This window comes from Prinia subflava, chromosome 1 (assembly GCF_021018805.1).
Source record: "Prinia subflava isolate CZ2003 ecotype Zambia chromosome 1, Cam_Psub_1.2, whole genome shotgun sequence".
NCBI classification, from domain to species: domain Eukaryota; kingdom Metazoa; phylum Chordata; class Aves; order Passeriformes; family Cisticolidae; genus Prinia; species Prinia subflava.
The window spans coordinates 78086895-78106318 of NC_086247.1; the positions used below are offsets into that span (position 1 = coordinate 78086895).

The 19424-nt window shown below is 36.7% G+C and overlaps 1 protein-coding gene across 3 annotated transcripts in view; it reads right to left on the minus strand.

Annotated features, from left to right (window-relative positions):
* The window catches only part of CDH12 (cadherin 12), a 535924-nt gene that overhangs the window by 214541 nt on the left and 301959 nt on the right, over positions 1-19424 (minus strand). For 2 of the 3 annotated variants that reach the window (XM_063400437.1, XM_063400419.1), the window contains one exon: positions 10618-10754. The gene's annotated coding sequence lies outside the window, so the exon portion shown is untranslated. Of the gene's footprint in view, positions 1-10617; positions 11258-19424 lie in introns of those variants that run through there. The other variant, XM_063400429.1, reaches the window with a different exon arrangement.

Consider the following 19424-nt stretch of genomic DNA (forward strand, 5'->3'; position numbering starts at 1 on the left):
GATGATGATGATGATGATGATGATGATGATGATGATGATGATGTAAAAAAATTTTGACAGACAACAACCATAATTTCAGTACAGTATTGAGTCTAGCTGAACCAGAGTTCATTTTCCCACAGGAGCCCTCACAGTGCTGTGCTCTGCACTGGTGGCTGGAAAGGTGTTGATAACACACCAGAGTTTTGGGTGCTGCTGAGCAGCGCTGGCACAGCATCAGCGCTGTCTGTCAGCATTCCACACATCAAGGGGCTGGGGGTGGACAAGATCCTGGGGGGGACACAACCAGACCAGGTGACCCATATTAACTGAAGGGGTATTCCATTCCATATGACTATCAGCTCAGATATAGAAGCTAAGGAAAGGAGGAGGAAGGGGGGGTCATTTGATATTTACAATGTTTGCTTTCCAGAGCAACACATTGAAAGTGGCCTGAACATCATTTGCTGACAAGAAGTAAAGAATAAACATTTTCTTTTTCTTTGGTTGTGTACATGAAGACTTTCACTTTTGCTTTAGTAAACTGCCTTATCTCAACCCACAAGTGGGTTTTTTTTTAATCTTACTTTCTCTTCACTGTCCAGCTGGGAAGTAATAGTGTGATTTGGTGGGCACTTGGCATCCAGCCAAGGTCAACCTGCCACAAGTACTTAGAAATTTCAATTTGTTCAAGACAAAAAGCTCAGCAACTCTTGATGGCATCACACAAGTAATCACATTGTCACCTAATCCCAGTCAGAGGTGCTGCACTGTCCCACACTTGGCACTTCTTTGGTTTAATGACTGAAGCAGGAACTTGTCTATTACTCAACATCCTAGGCACTGAATGGCACTTCAACCCCATTCATAAAGGTACAGTAGAAATCAAGACTTAATAGTTCTAAGACTCTGTTTAGACATTTCATGAAACTTCAAAGCTCTCATAAGTGCTTATCAAACCTAGCCGCTCAGTTAGATTTTCTAATTCTATCAGTCATATCCAGTATACTTCACAGCCATAGCCTGATCCAGCTCCCGATGAAATAATAGAAGGTTAAATTCATTTTCCATCCGGGCTGACTCTTCTGAACAATTTTTTGCCTGCTCTGTAAACTAGAGTTTTCCAGATGCTTCTGTTGCTGTAGGTTTTTAACTATGAGGCAATGTACTGAGCAAACTTCTTCTAGTTGTGAGGCTGGTAAACATGGTAACCTTTTTATTAAAATTAAGGCTGGGTTATAGTACCAGAGCAGTGCTCCTTTCACAATACCTTCCATAAAACATAGTTTAATGCTTCAAAGAGGGATGTATAAAATAATCCAATTACAAAACTCTTGCCAATGATTATAACAGTTGGTTTCACAGAGATCTTGAGAATTTTTACATTTTTAGAATATCAAATTCTATCATACATGGGATTATACTCTCATAAAGAATTATGAAGTGGTACTGAAAATGATTACTTGGAATTAGTTTTCATTTCTGTGGCTGTGTTCTGCTTCAGTATCAGGGCAATAGAATTTTGCATAATAAAGAAAATACATAATATGTACTTCATTTGTATTACTAATTATATTCAGAATAAAAATAAAGATTTAAAAATGTTTTGAAAGTAAATAAAGAGAAAAAAACCCTTAATATTAAAATAAACTCAATGCCTCATTAGAGATTTACAAATAAACAAAATAATAGAACAATAATTTTGATGACTAATATTTTCTTTTTTTTGACAGGAAGTGTTTCTCTATTTACTTGTATTACATTTTGCCTTCTACTCAAACATTTATCTTAGTTTTATGGTGCTCTCTGCCTTTTCAAATGTTTGCCTTCAGGGGTATTGATGCTACTAAAGAGCATCTATTTCATAGATCTGCATTAAAAATCGCTTCTTTTTCCTGACAGGCTATTTAAAACATCACATTTATGCCTTATGAAGTGCACTTTAAAAAATATATATATACATATCCCATGAAACCCCTTTGACCCAAGTTTTGTTTCTTTGCAAGAAAGGCAATTTCTATTGGAGGAGATTAGCACTAAAGAGATATGAAGCAGATATTTTCTTAAACAAATACTGTTGTTTACTTTTACTGGAGAGGGGGAAAAATCCTATCAGAAACTTTAGAAGAATGACTTCTAAAATGGCTAATTTAGCTATGGATATCAGTAATATCAGACCATTTTTCTTCAAAATAAAATTGAAAACAAGATGAGCATGTAAGCAGCACAACACACATAGAGATAATCTACAGCACTTGTATGTTTTAAAATTTTAGATGGCACAACACCTCTATTGCCTTAATCATTTTTGCACAAGACATACAAGTACAAAGAAGCAGAGACTCAAAGAATGATCCCAAACATCCCAAAGTATGCTTTGAAATGAGAATAAACTATGTCTGAACCGTGGTATTTGTACAAAGAGAATCAAAAGAACAGCTAGTAGAAAAAGAAATGTCTGATGCACCTAAACACTGCATTCAAAACATTTTAGGTAGATCCACTTGTGTTTTGGCTGGTGGAACCTGCACTAATAGAAACAACTGAAGTAGGGTGCATGGTAATCAGCTCCAGCTGCTCTTTATCAAACAAGTGAGATTATATCAAGCTAGATTTATTAAATCTCAGCTGTTAGTTAAAATCATCATCTGTCACTAGGTGTGTGAATGTGTTGATCCTTAACTGGACAGAAGACATATTTAGAAGTAGTTGTGAGACCTTCCACTGAAGAGAAAATTTAAACATAGCACTTTGCTATTTTTACCTGAATTAACATCCTTAGGCATGTACCACAAAAGGGATTGTACAGCCACCAGGTAATGAGAAGTGAATGGTAATTCTTGTTGTCCAGCACCCCCCTACCAGACATGCACACAACTGTAACAGCAACATTTAGAAAGACAGTTAAGTGTGTGAGTTTTCTATTTAAAGTAGTCATGCTCTTTGATCACAAATAGGGCAAAAAAATGTCATACAATTATTACAGAATAAGTGAGTTGATTAAAAAAGAGTGACCTTTAGAAAACATTTGCAAAAAAATGCCCATTGTTTGCTGGAAGATAATGCTTCAGGCAGTTCCAGGCAGAAAAAAAAAAAAAATTAGACCAAATACACAAACAAACCCATCCATTTTAAATAATAGTCTTGGAGAAAAATACTTCTACCAGACCAAAAATACCCTAAACTTAGACAAACAAAAAAATTGGCTACTTTCTAATGTTTCCTGTGGGGATTTTTGGGGTGGATTTTTAGTGGTGTTTATTATTTGTTGTTTTTTGGTTGGGGTTTTTTTTGTTTGTTTGTTTGTATTTTGTTTTTGTTTTTGGTTTTTTTGGGGGGGTATTTTTCTCTTTTTTTTTTTTGTTGGATTTTAGTGGTTTTTTTTCTCTTCAGCAATTAAAATCATCCAATTGCTTGCCCTGAAGACTCTGCTCCATCCTGCCATACATAGTATCTCCGTCCTTGACAGATAAATTTTGGCTCTCAGGGTGAGGAAGAGTGACAGGTAATTGCTATGTTCTGCATCTGATGGGTAATGCAGAGTGGGATTGAAGTCCATTGATGCACCTGAAATAGTTGCTTACGCATTCTGCGCATTAACAAAGGACGTTTACAAATAACAATAAAAAAGAGGAGGATGAGAATGAGGTGAGGAGAGAAGAGGACAAATGCAGAAGAAAGTGGTGGTGTCTGAAAATTTTATAGATTTATATGCAGTGATGACCAAAAAATGGGATAGCAATTTTTACAATGACTCACAAAAACATCAGAGGCAAGAGATATTCTTTAAAAAGCCTTTTAACTAGCAAATTAATTTGAGTATTTTCCTTATCAGCACTTACCTTTTCAACACCACCTCTCACACTCTATATTTATTCTGACATATGCTCTTGTCCAAGCAGAAGCCAGGTATATCACATTTTCTTGCTTTATTTTTTTCACATGTTCTCCTCCAAGTAGCAGTTCAAAGGAGGAAGGGCCAAATTACGAAATGCTCTGGTTTATAGAAAACCAGAGTGTCACTATCTAGGAGGTCAGATTTTAAAAAGAAAAAAAAAAACAACAACCCAAAAAACAGCAGGCTATTTCACCATGAAAATGTGAAACATAGCTATCCTGAGAGGTCTGCTCATCAGTCAGGACCTTTATTGAAAGGCATAAGGCTTCTTTTTTCCTTTTCTTATAATAGTGTAAATCAGGACTTCTGTGACATCTATTTGGAGTTACAGTGAGATAGATCTACACTGCATATGTGAACTTATGCCCAAAATTATTGGTATTTATGTAGTAAAGAAATAAAAAGTGCTCCTTGTGACAGTAAATGAAAGCTTTTTTAAGAGATGTAGTTACATATTTAAAATTATGGCAACCAAGTACCATGAATACTATTAATATTTTAGAGAGAATTGAAGAGACACTTAACAAGCAAACATGCAAGTCTCTTAAATGGAAAGGCAATGGCTTTTCATTTTGTTATATAATTATTACTCCAGTTTAATGAATGAAATATAACTTGAGCTAGAAGAGTTTTTATAGAAAGCTTGTTGCAATAAATTTGAATTAACTCAGATTTGGCAGAATGGCTTCATCATCAAATTCCTAGAAGAAGTATTGAGTAAAATTCTGCTCAGGCTGTTCAAGGGAATGAAAATCTAGTAAGGAAATACTTGTTTCTAGCTTTTCTGCATGTTACAAGTATTCTTAGAAATCTGTAATTAAATTTTCCGTTGAACAATATTGTTTTTATTTGCTGTATTTTCTTAAACATCAAAAATGAACCATGGAATGGGGTCTTTTTGATTTGTTTTTAGATTATGCATTAAACTTAGTAAAAAACAGATATATGAAAGCATGTAATACACATACATAGCCAGTATGCCTGAGGATAGAATGCCAAGGAGGTTCTTAAGAAATGTACTTTGTAATCTTCATACTGGCTTTTAAGAGAGCTGCTTAAACTGTCACCTCAACTCCATGTACAGAAATACTGCAGTATAACTAACTAACTAACTAACTAACTATATAAATGGTCCAAGGGGACTGCAGAACAAACATAACAAAAAGGGAAATGGAAAAGGAAAGGAAGTGAGAATCTAGGTTTCCGGTTCAAACCAAGTCCTGTGGATAGTGTTTGAACTACACAAATAAACCCAAATTTTTGTGAAATTAAAAAATGGCCACAAATAAGTGTTTAGCAAATGTGTGTCTCCATTTACAATTACACTTGGCACCTACTGGCAGCCTTCAGAAAACAGCAGCCAGGAACCCACCTAATGCTTATAGACTCTAGGTTAAATGACCCAGTTCAAAAAGCTGGATTATGGGATCAGTGCAAGAGTACATTGTTGATCAGGAAAGGTCAAAAGTCTTGTCTGTTTTCTGAAAAAGGAATGGGTTTGCATACTTATTTACCTTCAGTGGGAAAAAAAAGGTTGTTTCAAGCATTTTACTAATCAAGTCAGTCACCATGGTGTTTGTAAGTGTATTTAGTGTGCTGGACAAAGTGTTATTGCAGTCAGTGAGTAAATGCATGCATGAAAAGAATAATAAATCTGGCCTAAATGTGGAAACAAAAACTATTCATTCAAGTCATTTAACTGAGTATTTATCAGTTTTGGAGTCTGTTCCAGATATACTGTACTCTGATAGTTGTCAGATCACATAATTCTAGTACCCAAATATACAACTTTTAAACTTCTTATTTTTAATCACAGACCTCTACTTTTCTTATCAATATCTCCAAAAAGGTTTACATCTGAGCCGTGGTTCCCGGTCTGGGCCATTCAGTACAACAGTACAGAGATGGACTTCAGAACGCACAGACCTCAAATCCCATTCTGCTGCAACAGAGGGTAGTAAACAAAGCTTACACTATACATATCCCAACCAATGCAGTCATTGCTTAAAAAAAATATTAACAGCTCAGGCATCTGCAGCAGAAAGGTGATCCTCCAGCTCAGAACTGTCTGGTGTACATCAGTGAGCCTGATCTTTAGAGGAAGACTCTTCATCCTCAGACCTGAAGTGACACAGTTGACAGAAACTGAACCACAGCTTCTCCTAAAGTAATCTGACCAGGTCTCATGATGTGAACTCTCTTAATTCCCAACTGGTGGGGAGAAGAAAAGAATCTTTAAACAATCCATTGCAGTATTAGTATTGTAAATTCTGTGGTTTTGACCTCTGCTAAACACAAACTCCAGTAATCAATATGGCAAGGTAGGTTTGTATTTCATTTTGATGTAGAATTTTTCTACCTGGGAATTTTTTTCCCCGCTCAAACCACCAGGCTTGAAGGTTCAACAAGAGAACAGACTGAAGCTTTGTCCCTCCCTTTGTATCCTCAAAGCTTTCCTGCTAAATTACTACATGAACAAATATTCAGTGACATATGCCAATCCTAGCGCCTTCAATGAGTTGCACCTCTACAAAACAACTGGGCCTTTGTGAAAGGTTCTGTTAATACAAAAGAAGATAGTGCTTGAAAGTCATTCTTTAACATGCCATGTTATCTATAACAAGCCACAACAAAAAATGAAGCCAGGAAAAATAGTGGCAAAGACTAGATTAGCCTTTACATCAACTTATTAGAGTCTGAGAAGTAATTCAGGAGGTGCAGCTTTCACAGTGGCTTGAAAATAGCAACTCCTGAAAATACACTCAAAGCTTAATCATTTAAAAGCATAATATACACATTGCAATCTCTGCTTGTTTTTAACTGCAATATATGCTTTTGCAAAAACAATGTCATCCTGAGGCAGATGACTTAAACCTTGCAGTCTGTTTCCATGAACCAGTGAAGAGCAGGTGATTTCTGCAGTCTAGATACACACATGGACACCAAAGCTGGAAGCAGAACCACATCTTACTGCACTAGCTACTTATTTACAGTGAGATATGAAGACACAAAGATTGTACAATGAAAAACAATTAAAAACTAGAGAAAAAGGGGATCAAGAGATGGTAGAGTTGTTGGAGCACATGCCCCATTCTTGTGAGCATTGGACCATCTTCAGTGGTGTTTTTGTTTAAATTAAAAATGAAAAATTTACAGAGATGGGCCAAGTGTGAAAAGGGATGGCCCTGCAGCATCAAAGGAAGGAAGAGAATCATGGTAGGTGAAGAAAAGGAAAGAACTAGGAAATGCTAAGAGGAAAAGAATGAAGATAAATATATATCATTAGGAAGAAAATGAGACTATACAAAGAGGAAGGTGCTACCCTGAGTTGAAAAATAAGTGTCCAGGAAATAAATTATGAAAACCACAAATGAAAGAGAGATAACAAAAGTCTCATGGGACACAATAGTCTTGCTAGGAAAGCTGATGTTTGTTCCTCAACCCATAATATATTAATAACACAGGGTTAAAAAGCCTCCTTTTCAGGTAAAGCAATTTCCTTCTATATCTTCAAAAGGAAAACTGTGGAAACTCATTAACCCTGAAGCTTGTTCTATCTCAATGTCACCCCATACTCTTGAAATTATATATCATTTAGGATAATATATCTCTATCTTTTACATTATCTGGATTATGCACTACAGTCACTAACAGTTGTTTCCTCTTTCACACATCACTATCTCTTTTAGTGGGACTGTTCCTCACTGGTCTGTGGTAGGTTTCATGACAGTTTTCATACCCATTCTTTTCTTTACCCATTTCCAAACCTCTTTTAAATTAATCTCTCTAGAAAGCTTGTAAAACATTAAAACATTAGAACCAAACACTAATTTGCAACAGAGTTGGGCCAGATAGTAATTGTACTCTGCCGCTAGTAATAAGGAGATATACCTTGAGACAAAAAAAAATTAGCTTGGACCTCAGTCCAAGAACTTGAAATATCTGAAGTAAAGTTGAACAGTGCATATAGTGATATATTTAATAGTATTTGATACAGCCTTAGAGTAAAAAACAAAACAAACAAACAAAAAAAAACTTGAAGAGAGGGAACTAGGCTATACTGCCTTCCTGTGTAATCTGTCTGCCTGTGTTTAAGAAGTCTGAAAAGCTCCAGTAAGTCAGATGCCCCAATTTATTTATTTAATGAGAGGAATGTTATTTCCCATATTGCTGAGGTCACTTTTAGGATCATAACTATGCATGAAGAGGCTCACAACACAGACCAGGAAATAATTACAGAATTAATAGAATTATTGTCCTTTTTTATAAAAATGTGAGAAAAGCAAGCATTTCCTTGTGTTAGGTAATCTCTCATGTCATAAAACCTCTGAGGCTGGCACTCTGAAAGTAAGCACTCTTCACTTACAAGGAAATAGAACATGTGATCTTGTAAAATAATAATAGAGATGGATTTGTAAGGCTTGTTTAGAAACTCACAGACACATTGCCATGAAAGTGTGATGTATTTATTTTTTTACTTACAGCAACAGCTTTGTGAAACAAAAGGAGAACAAAGCCATCATGTCAAACAATGTTTGTTGTTAGACCTTGTGAAAGACCGGAACAGAACTTCTTGCTATTTGTATGTGACCTGGATGTCTGTCACCAACTGCAACTGTTTTACACTTGACTTTTTTCCTTGCAGTGCATTAAGTTATTGTATTTTGATTTTTTTTAATAATGAATACTGTGATGTATATGAAAGAATACTATACTGAAGAAACATTGATCAGTTGGGAAAGAAAAAAAGTAGACATGTACAATGCCTTCTTATATGTGCATTGAAATACTTCTACCCTGGTCAAGACTTGCATCTCTGGATGGAAGAAGCACCCAGGCACTTATTAAATGTCATATAAATATAACATGAAAAATGAAGTGAGCCATATGCTACACCAAAATGAGGATCAGTGCATGTAACTACTTCCAAAAGCAGCGTCCTTTCCTAGAAAACAGTGGACATATTGAGCCACCATTATAAAAAAAAAATTACTTTCCAAAATAATTTTCAAGAAGGAGAATATAGAGATAGACATGTAAAACTGTCAGTATTCGTCGAACACCCCCTTAAAACCTCTGGTATCTTCCCCCTATGTTAATATTTTTGCAAGAAAGACAACTTGGTATTTTTCACTGAAAAGGCTAATGGAGTAAGTAACCTACAGGTAACCAACATTTGCCCGAATCCTTTCTTTTCTTTTTTATTTTTCTTTTCTTTTGGGAGCAAGGGTGGGGGGGGGGGCAGGTGGTGAGGAGAGGAGGAGTGGAGCAGGGCAGAGGCTTGAGAGGCACATGTCCATATTGATTAGCTGAGTTTTTAATGCAGGTTATAATGCTGTGAATTGTATTTCCAGCAATAAATGATAACCAAGAATAGAGATATTTAATGTCAATAAACAGTGTTGCCTGAAAACTGGCAGTGCAATTAATTCACGCTTTTGCAAACTGCCTAGAAGTTTTACATCTGTCAAAGTTACCAAGATCTGAAATCACTTAACTTTCCAATAATGTTTTCTTTCTCTTATGATGGAGTTCTAAACAAAATGTATTAACTTTTAAGGGCAACAGAGAGAACTGACATTTTCAATACAACAGATCTTAATTTCATCCCTTACAGTATTAAAAAGTTTGGTCTCTTTACAAGGTCCTTAATTACATCCCCTGATAGCACAGCTATCAAGCATGGACATGACTGAGACTATCCAAGTCAGTTCACTTTAGGCATTTCAGGGTGGATAGACCATAGGTGCAAGGCTAGCTAACTCCAGGCTGTGTAAAAATGTCTGACATTTTCCTATTTCTCATTTAATCTTTCAAGACAGCCTCCCTCATCTACTGTCTTTTTTTCTTACAGATAAAGATCTTCAAGCATCAGTCTATTTCTTTTGAAATGTCTCACTTTCTATCAGCCCATAAAAAAATGCAACCTCTCTCTCTCTCTCTCTCCAGTCAAACTCTACTCTCACCCCATAGCAATCAATTAATTTTCTGGCCACTTGTATTGAAACAGCACCCTAACTCACCCTTTCCCCCCACACACACACACAAGAAATGCTAATCCTGTGAAAGCAACTATCCAAATCCTACCAGCCTGAGAGCACAACATTCCTTCCACAAGCCAGTCACAGTCTTCAGTCTGAGGGTAGCCTGGAAAGCTGCATGCATATTCTTGACTCACAATTAAAGAATCCCTTACTGTCTCATTTAAATGCCACGGGACTCTGAAGCTCTGCATCTACGAGCTCCTGCTGGTGAAGGAATGATGCTCCTTATTCAGGATTATGTTTTACCATAATGTACTTTTGCTTTCCAGCTGCTGTGCTCCCTCAAATACGTACACAAGGAGGAAAAGTGTACTTGCCTTTCCTCCTGCATGATTCCAATATTTTTTCTTATTATTATTATTTGTTGGTAGGTTTTTTTGGTGGGGTTTTTGTTTGTTTGTTTGTTTGTTTGTTGTTGGTTTTTGGGGGGGGTGGTTGGGGTGGGTTTTTTTGGGTTTTTTTCAAGCTTCAGAAAATCACAGAATCGGACGGAGAAAACTGCAGGCATTCATAAGATGCTGCTTCAAACTCGAATCCCTCCGGAGCGGCGTTCGGGGCTGGGACACGGGGTCCTGCCCCCGCCCGCTCCCGCGGCGCGGGCTCCCTTGCTGCAGTGCAGGCTGGCACTCCGCTCAGTTCGAACTTTCCATGCAGAAATTCGGCACGATGCAGGCAGCCAGATAAAGCAGCACTTACCTTAATTGAAATCTTTTCTCTGGTAATGCTGGAGCATCAGTCCAATCAACAGGGATCGGGGAGAATCTAAGTTTCAATCAACACCCTCCGGGTAGCCGCATGCTGCTCTGCCTTTTTTTCCGTGAACTCCTCACTGTCTAGAGGAGAGAGAGAGAGAGATCAGCTGAAATCCTCAGAGGCTCGCAGGGAGTGAGAGAAGAGGCACCAAAGCAATGTTTCTTAACACGAGATTCTCAGCAAGCGTGCTCGGGTCTGGAGGATCCTGTAGCTGCTGTGATAGGCTCCTGTCATGTCCCCTGAGCCGTGAGATGATCATTGACCTGATTAGCAGGGAACACTCCCCACACGCGGGGAGAGCGCTCAGAGGATTGGTGGGTCGCGGGGGAATTGGGAAAGGCACCAGGGCCGCTTGGGAATCTTCATTCTTCCAGACTAATGGATGTGCTGCAGCTGAGGCTGTAATTTGTGAGGAGGTTATGCACAATGTTAACCGTCTGAGGACTTAAACAAATGCGCTTTTGCGTGCTGCTTCGCAAGGTGCACCAGCATTCAACGCAGGGTAGAGCTGAGTAATTAGAGGCTGATGTAGCCATTTCGTAATACAAGGCTCACTGTATGAGATGTTCTGTAAGCTGAGAGATAAAGTGGATTCATACATTTGTCTCTGACCCTGGAGACAATAGCAGTTAATGGGTAGAATAAGTGAAATTAGCATGGTGGGCTCATGTCAGCCCCCAGATGGCAATCAGTCACCATGGGAAGAAAAAGAAAAGAACAACAAACCCCAAACAGACTGGAATTATTTAACAAGTGTATGAGGCAATTTAAATAAAATGTGGAGAAAGAATTTCAAATTAGTACAGAAAGGACTTTTCAACGTGGAGATAAATCAGTAGAAAAGCACAACGATACAGCAATGCAAGTTCATTCCTCTCTTACAGCAGAAGGGGAAAACCAACAACGAATGCATTTAAAGGATCTAATTTGCCTTTCACTTCCACTGATACAAATAAATCTATTAAAGATGACAGTTTAAATTTAGATCAGGATAAAAAAAAGCAGAGTGAAAGAAGAATGAGGTGTATTCTCTACTTGTTTTTGGTTCAAGGGTATTATGGAAACTAGACTTCAGTGTACCAAGTATTCAGGCTTACATGCTCAAATGAGTCAAGCCAAAGTGTGTCAACTTTTATGACTCTTTTCATCTGCTGTTTTCCTGTTCTTGGATGATAATTATGGCACTAGGCAGTTGACTCCACTTTCCAATCAGCTTTATCTATGAAAATACCAGCTTGTGACTAAGAATAATTTTGTTCACAGAATAATATATTTAGTATTGGTGATCTGAAGCACCAATATAAAATGGAAGATGGATATTTTGATAGCAACTAATGAAGCAGATTTGGAACCTATAGTAGCAATACTAGTTAATACATAGTTATCATAAGTTACTCTAAGAATACTGAAACAAAGTTAATCATAAACATCTACTGAAATTCTTAATCAAGTTTATTTATTTTGGGTCTACTCATACATTTTTCACGTAAATTTGTGTAGTTGTGTTTTAGTTGGAAAAAAAAATAAAGAAAGCAGTTTTTAAGTTTTAAGTGGCAGAGAAAATGGATTATATGTTTACTTTCTGAAGCATTCATATCAGAAAGCTCATTATTACAGAGAAAAGAGTATCATGTGATTTAGATCACTCAGAAGTAACCAAGGAAGTTTGAATCTCCAATTTATTTAGCAAGACAGAAAACAATGATTTTTCACCCTGAGAAACAAGAAATAAATCCAAGTGTCCCATATTTCCATTCAACAATCTGTTGGACGACATCAATGTTTCTACCCTAGCAGTGTTAGCCGTATAATGTTAAGGTTCCTCCTCTGGAAGTGCCACTCTCTTTCCACTGGAAAGCACCTCAACGTGCAAAATCTGGATGATAAGATTGTCAATATTTTACATTCAGACAGCAAAGTCTTTAGAATGTAAGTTACTTTTTTTTTCAATTTATTGAATACCTATCACCCAGGGATTCGTGCTTGTCCTGCAACAAATGGTAACAAAGTAATAAATAATCTACTAATTAATCAAATAAGAAGGCTTTTACACAAATTAATATGAAACATAAACACATTCTTGAGTAAAGGGTTTTATGTGGCAAGACTAATGTGATTTCCTGTTACAATCCCCATGGAAAAAGAGGTTGTTCTCCTGGCCTCTACATTTGCCCAGTGAAAGGGTGGAAGTCATCCCAATGTTTGCAGTCTTATCTGTTCTGACGTGGACTCCCTCATGAAACATGTAATCCACATGTTTTATTATTTATGATTTCAAATACAATTAAAGAAATTATATATTTAAAAAGACCTTATTAAGACAAATTATTTGCCACTCCTGTAAGCTTGAAATTTCACGTTTCATGTTGCTTGGTTTAGTTGAATCTTAGCTCTCATCAGCCCTAGAAATTTCAACACTTCCCTTAGACTGCTATTCCAGCCAATAAGATCTCCACAACAGGAATTCTTTTCCATTTATTACCCCCTTTTCAAATATTTTTCAGTGGTTTTATACTAAAAAAATACGCTTTAATAATTTAAATGGCAATTTTTCACACAATGTTCTGTTTGTCTTTTTAAGGTTTAAAGGTCAACATTCATCAGTTCATTGTACAAAACTGAATTATTTTAATAAACCACAAGTAAAGGTTTGGGAAAAAAAAAAAAAACAAACAACAAAAACAGCAGATCCAGAAAAGGGACTGAAGCATGAAGGAAAAAAACCTGAAGTGACAACATGATTTCAGTTTGTGCAGAAACAACTGGGACTTACTGTAGTCTTGCACTATTAGGTAAGACACTGGAATTTTAAATTCAGTGTTAACAAAAGAAAACAATAATTTGACTCACTCATGAATCTTGCGACAGTCTAAATAACAGAAGCAAAGTCTGGTGCCTTGGGTCCTATTCCCAATTCTAAATATAACTTAAAATTTTGAATTCAGTTCCTATGAGTCATCTCAATAAAGGGACAGAGGTTTTTCTGAACAAGGAGATCAGAAAAATAATATGTTTTCAATAGGAAATTATATTGTTATTTATATAGATAAAAAAAAATTAAGCATCCTTTTCTCAGCACATCATTCTTACACAAAGGGGGCAGTATATTAAAGCAGTAATAAAATAAAATAAAATTCTATGCAATCTCTAATTAACATTTTGAATTCACTGCCCCAAGCCATGATTGTAAGAAAGAATTAATATATACACGTGAGAGTATTTTAAAATCATAACAGAATCTAAAATGGTTACATAATAAAAATTTCTTTATTCAGTATTGTTCCTCAATGTAAAGCAAAAACATTTTCTCATGGGCAAGACAGGATACTAATCATGGAGAAAAAAATCCCATACCAAGTAATAATTTAGCAGCAAAATTTAAAATATCTTTACAGTATCATTGAAAAATCCATGGTACTTTTACTGTCCAGGGCCATCAGATATTTTTGCTTCACTAAAATATATATTTTTTTAAGATGAATAGAGTATTTTAAAAAGCTGTATTTCCAGACTTGGTCATCTGAATAGACTGAATGCCAAAATAAATACAGAAAACTGTATTAGTGTAAGTTTCTTAATATTCTCATAAAGACCTTTGGTTCACAGACACAAATTACTGCAGCTCAATACCTTATCATGCATCAGTGTAAATTCAATACAGAACAAAAGGCCATAGAGGAACAGTAAGAAAAGTGCTAATACAGTCACAACTTTCCTACTGGCCCAAATCACAAATAGAGTCAGTTGTGTCAGCTCTGTTGATTCTCAGAAACAGAAAAGACTAGAAGAAAATCTTGTTTATGTCCACAGCTTCAACACACAGAATTATTCTTCTCTTACACTTAAAAAAGATCCTTTGGTACGAAAAAAGAAAAATCCTAGATTAAGAGTGTCAGTTTCCTGGGTAATTTCTTCTTTTCTAATAAGTAAATAACAAAAAAGAGATATTGTCTGCTTCATTTTGGCTGGAAACACAGAAAATAGAAATAAGGTGTGTAAGTACTCTAGGACAGCAGCAAACCCAGCAGAATACATAGAAAAAAAAAAGCTAAAACCATATGTATCCTTTATGTCTTCAGAGAAAAACATAAACAATAAACCACTTTAAGACATTAAAAATGCTCTGCAGAAAAGCATTTGAGCCATTCAAACTTTCACAACCATCATATTTTCCGTATTTTGGCAACCAGTTCTCCATGGCCTCCACAGACAATGAGACAAGTTAACTATTAGTAATATCTAACTTCAATGCATGGTAGCTCTGGAATTTTACTCTCATCCTCATTATTTTCAAAGGTACCAGCCGAGCAAAGGCAGCTCCAAATTCTCATCTGGCCTACATCAGCATAGCTGCATTGATTTAAGTGGAATTGAACAGCAGATTTATAAATTAGTGAGATCTCATGTACAAGCAATACAAGTGGTTATCAATGAATACTACAGCAGGTTTCAAAGATCAACCTTACTGCAGCATCATCCAAGATTTTATTTTTGATACAGATCATTTCATTCCAAAGTTTTGGGCCACAGTGAGTACAGACAACGCGGGAAATTTCTTCGCAACAAAGAGCTTAATCTTGAGCATTGAGCACTTTAATTCAGCATTCTATTTAATAGGTTCTTGATGTTAAGGTAAAGATGTGATCTGGATGGAAGGAGACAGCTGAATCCTTGTCACACTCAGTGGAAAACTGCTGACTACATCAGGCTTCCTCTTGTGGTACCTCAAGGGGCTCAGACAAATCCAAACTGCTTTATGTCTTCTGATCACTGTTCTCACTCCCAGTTCTCAGTTAAACAATAATAATCAGAACCATTCTTTTTACTTAGGCCAGACTTCCAAATATAAGGAAAGTAGCACAGCATATTGCTTTAAGAAACTTCTGATAATGCTATGTAAAGTGCAGTTTGATTTTCATAGAATGCTTTTATTAAGCCAGCCTTGTAGGCACCAACATTTCAATGTTGGTGATCTCTGTTTCCTTGGAAACATTCTCACAGTGCTTGAGGCGTTTAGGAGGCATGGGTAACCCTAGATTTAAGTGGAGACCCACAAAATGCATATACAAATGAAAGTTTTGGAGTATCCTAATACCACAGTGGAATGGTCACAAAATCATAATGACAGGGAAAAAGCAGGTGGTGATTAAATGCTCTACAATTCAGTTCTGGGAAGAATTTATGAACATTATGCTTTGTCAGAGTAAGGAACTTATGGGTAGCGAGGGTACATAGCCCTGTGAGTGAAAGTAAATATAGAGGGATAATATTTTTAAGAATATATTCTGGTCTAGTAAAGAACAAATGAAAGTGAAGGTAGAAAGATCTAAAATGGAAACAGGCCACCACTGTTTTGGAGTTTAACTACCATCTGAGAGAAATAAACTTTGTATCACAGAGGAACACCATTCATGTTCAAGCACCAAGTAAATTATTGTTGACCATAATTATAAAGCAAGAAACAGAATGAACAGTTATTCAAACGTGATATGTGCTTGCAATACCATTTTATATATGGATGCATAGTATAAATGCACTTTTGTGAAATAATGGAATCAAAATCCTGTTCAGTCTGTTTGATGTGTCTTTCTGTATGAACTGAGAACTTTGGGTCTGCTAGAATGTACTCTACAGGACCAAGGAAACTTAATATTCAAAGTTAGTTAATCTCTGCTGAAAATTTCTGTCAGCAATACACCTATACAGCTCAGCTGGAAAAGAAATTAAACAGCTGTAACCAAGAGCATGGTTTTGTAACAAAGTTTGCAGGTTTTGGTCTGGGTCTTCTTTTTGCTGGGGGCTATAAACCTCCTTTAGACATAACAGCAGGACTAGGAGCACCCTGCAATTTGCACCACAGCAGCAGTGTGGGAAACAGAATGGCTCAGGGACATCCTTTCTAAAGTACAATTCCTACCTCACATTCTTCTTGTTCAGGTGAAGGGAACAGTGTGATTTGTGGTATGATCTGTCTCAGCAGCAATTTACAACTTCCCAGTAAAATCTCTCTGCTCACTCCCTTTTGCCATCAACTTGCTTTAGCATGCAGGGACAGGGGGGAGAGGATAGTGCAGAAAGTCATGTGCAATGTACTGCTTGTAACCACATAAATATCTTACACTCATCCATTAGCCTCCCTGTTCCTGTCTCTCTGAATAAGGAGGGGTTGCTTGTCCCCTTGAAGGGGACAAAACTGAACTGCAATTTAGTCTTGGGATTCTCCCTGGCACTTTTATAGCTGAAGCCTGTCTGCTACTTACTCAGACTAATACTATAAATCTAGCACACATTAAGGGCCACATTTTCAGTGTCATAAAGCATCATACATGTCCATTTCTCAGGGTAACCACAGGGGTTTTATAATAATAGGGAAAATCAAATCTTAGGATATGACAACATCTCTGCTTGAAATTTTTCAGATGCTACTGGTTTCTGGAAAAGCTCAGAAAAATATAGTAACAAGTATAAACACTAATTATAGTTAACTTTCCAGCAATCTTTACTTGCATCTGTCTGACTAGATTTTAGTCTTATAACTATTGGGAACTTATATTTGTTTCTTTTCTTTTTTAATGTTCTGGTTTGTTTTCATTTTTATTTCACCCTTGACTGTTTTCTTATATGATATTGCTCTTCTCTTTTTCAGTTTTTCCATTCCAGAGTCATCTTTAATCTGTTTTTTTTTTGTTTAGTTTTGGGTTTGTTTTTTTTATTTGTTTGGTTGGTTGGTTGGTTTTTGTTTTTTTGTTTTTTTTTTAATTTCCAATCTCTTTTAATATTCGTCCTTCCTTGTTTCCTTGCTCTCTATTTTGTCAGTTTTATATGGAGAAGTATACTGCTTTTTCTTGGCAGTGCTAGAATGGAAGGTATAGAGGGAAAAAACAGGGAGAATAATACTTCTTTTTTCCATATACACATTAAAAAAAAAACTTATGTAGGAAAAAGAATCAAATGCTATCAAAATTGCTTTTATTCCTTGTTCCCTCAGCTACTATTCAGGAGGAGCTGGAAATGCTGTAAAGGAGCAGACTGGAAACATTTTAATTCCTCATACATTCTTATTCTTCACAGTCTGAAGCAAGTTTTCCCCCAGATAACAAACACCAGCCCATTGACTGTGAAGGACAGCTTCCTTGTAGCAGGAAAGAAGGCTGGACTATAAAATAAAGAGAACCTGCAGCATTATCATGCCAAGCCCTGAAAGAGTAGGCTGACGTGAATTGCAGGCAGCAAGACAAGATCTTATTTGGAGTCAGCACTCTCCCTTCATGTGGGACCATGCTGGTTAGCACTTGGTTAGATTTGCTGTGGGAATACTCAAGCTACACCACATCAAGGTGACAGTGAACAGGAGGGTAAGGCAGTCCCTCATCCCTGCCTCTTCAGAGGTTATCAGGAATAGAAGTTATTTAGTGCCTTCCATGTGCCTAATGGCAAGGTTATTACTCCCAGAAGTATTGCACTGCATCCAATTGTGTATTAAGTGGCTTGCATGATACAAAGAAGCTAAAGGGTGTACTGTATATAAATAATCTTATTTTTAGATACCAAGGAAGATGAGGATTCCAATCTAGTAAAAACACTGTAGTGGACAATGATTAGCAGGGCCTAAACCTGTCGAATTTCCTTCTTGTTTTTACCACTCACATCATTACCCCCTCTAACATCCTCCAATTACAGGCATATGATACATATTACATGCTACATATTACTCCCCCATGAGTTTGCTAGCCTTTAGTAAAAAATCAGAAAAAAATAATGCTTCCTTTTGCAGATCTGCATGTTATTCCTCATATGCCTGTTTTTGACTATATCCTGCACTTCAAGTCTCATAAGCCTTTGTGATTATCAGGTTTCCTAAGTTTTATCTTAAATGATCAGCTGAAAAGAGACTGAAAAGGCAATAATATACAATTAATTTTTACATCCTGTAGTCATTATTTCCTTGGATCTATTAATGCCTTAATTTTAAAAGCTCAGAAGACAGAGAATCAGATCACTGTATGAAATGTGACACTCAGTTCTAGCCAGCAGGAAACTGAAGGTGGCAGGAGGCGATCAGAGCAAAAAACCCAGACTCCTTAGCTCAGGCAGGCCAAGCAAAAGCCATTCCTCAGCTGCTGCCTCTTCACTTAGGGAAGCAGAGGCCATGGTCTGTCATAAACTTGGGCACTGTATCCTGCAGAGGGAATTAAGCAGTGGCATCCTAAACTCTACATCATTTCAGTTTGCTGCCAAAAACCAGAGCATGCTGGAACAGTTTCTTTAACACAATCTTGCTCTGGAAACATGTTGGAAGAGAACATGCTTCCGCAAAGCACAAACACCTGTTACCTCTTTTGAAGGTGGCATGGTTTGAGACAGTGGCTAAGTAATAAAATTTGGCCTCCACTGATTAAACAGAGTAGAACTCTCTAACCATATGTGACAGATTAATCATATGACATATATGAAAAAAAAAAAAAGTTCAGGTTCATAATTATGCCTTTCTGGACAGGAAGTATCATTATGTGATCATACTCATTTTGAGCCATTAGCCTCTCTTTTCCCCTTTTTATGAATATGGAGGAATGAAAGATGGCTTAATTATAGCACTAGGAAATTACTTGCCTTTTGGTGGGGGGTGGAGAAGATGGTCTCATAATCACAATAAGAACTTGAGACTGTACAATATAACCTTAAAATATTTATTCTCAGTTACTCTCTCAGTTCCATTTGTTCCAGTAGCATGTTTAAAAGGCACTCACAAA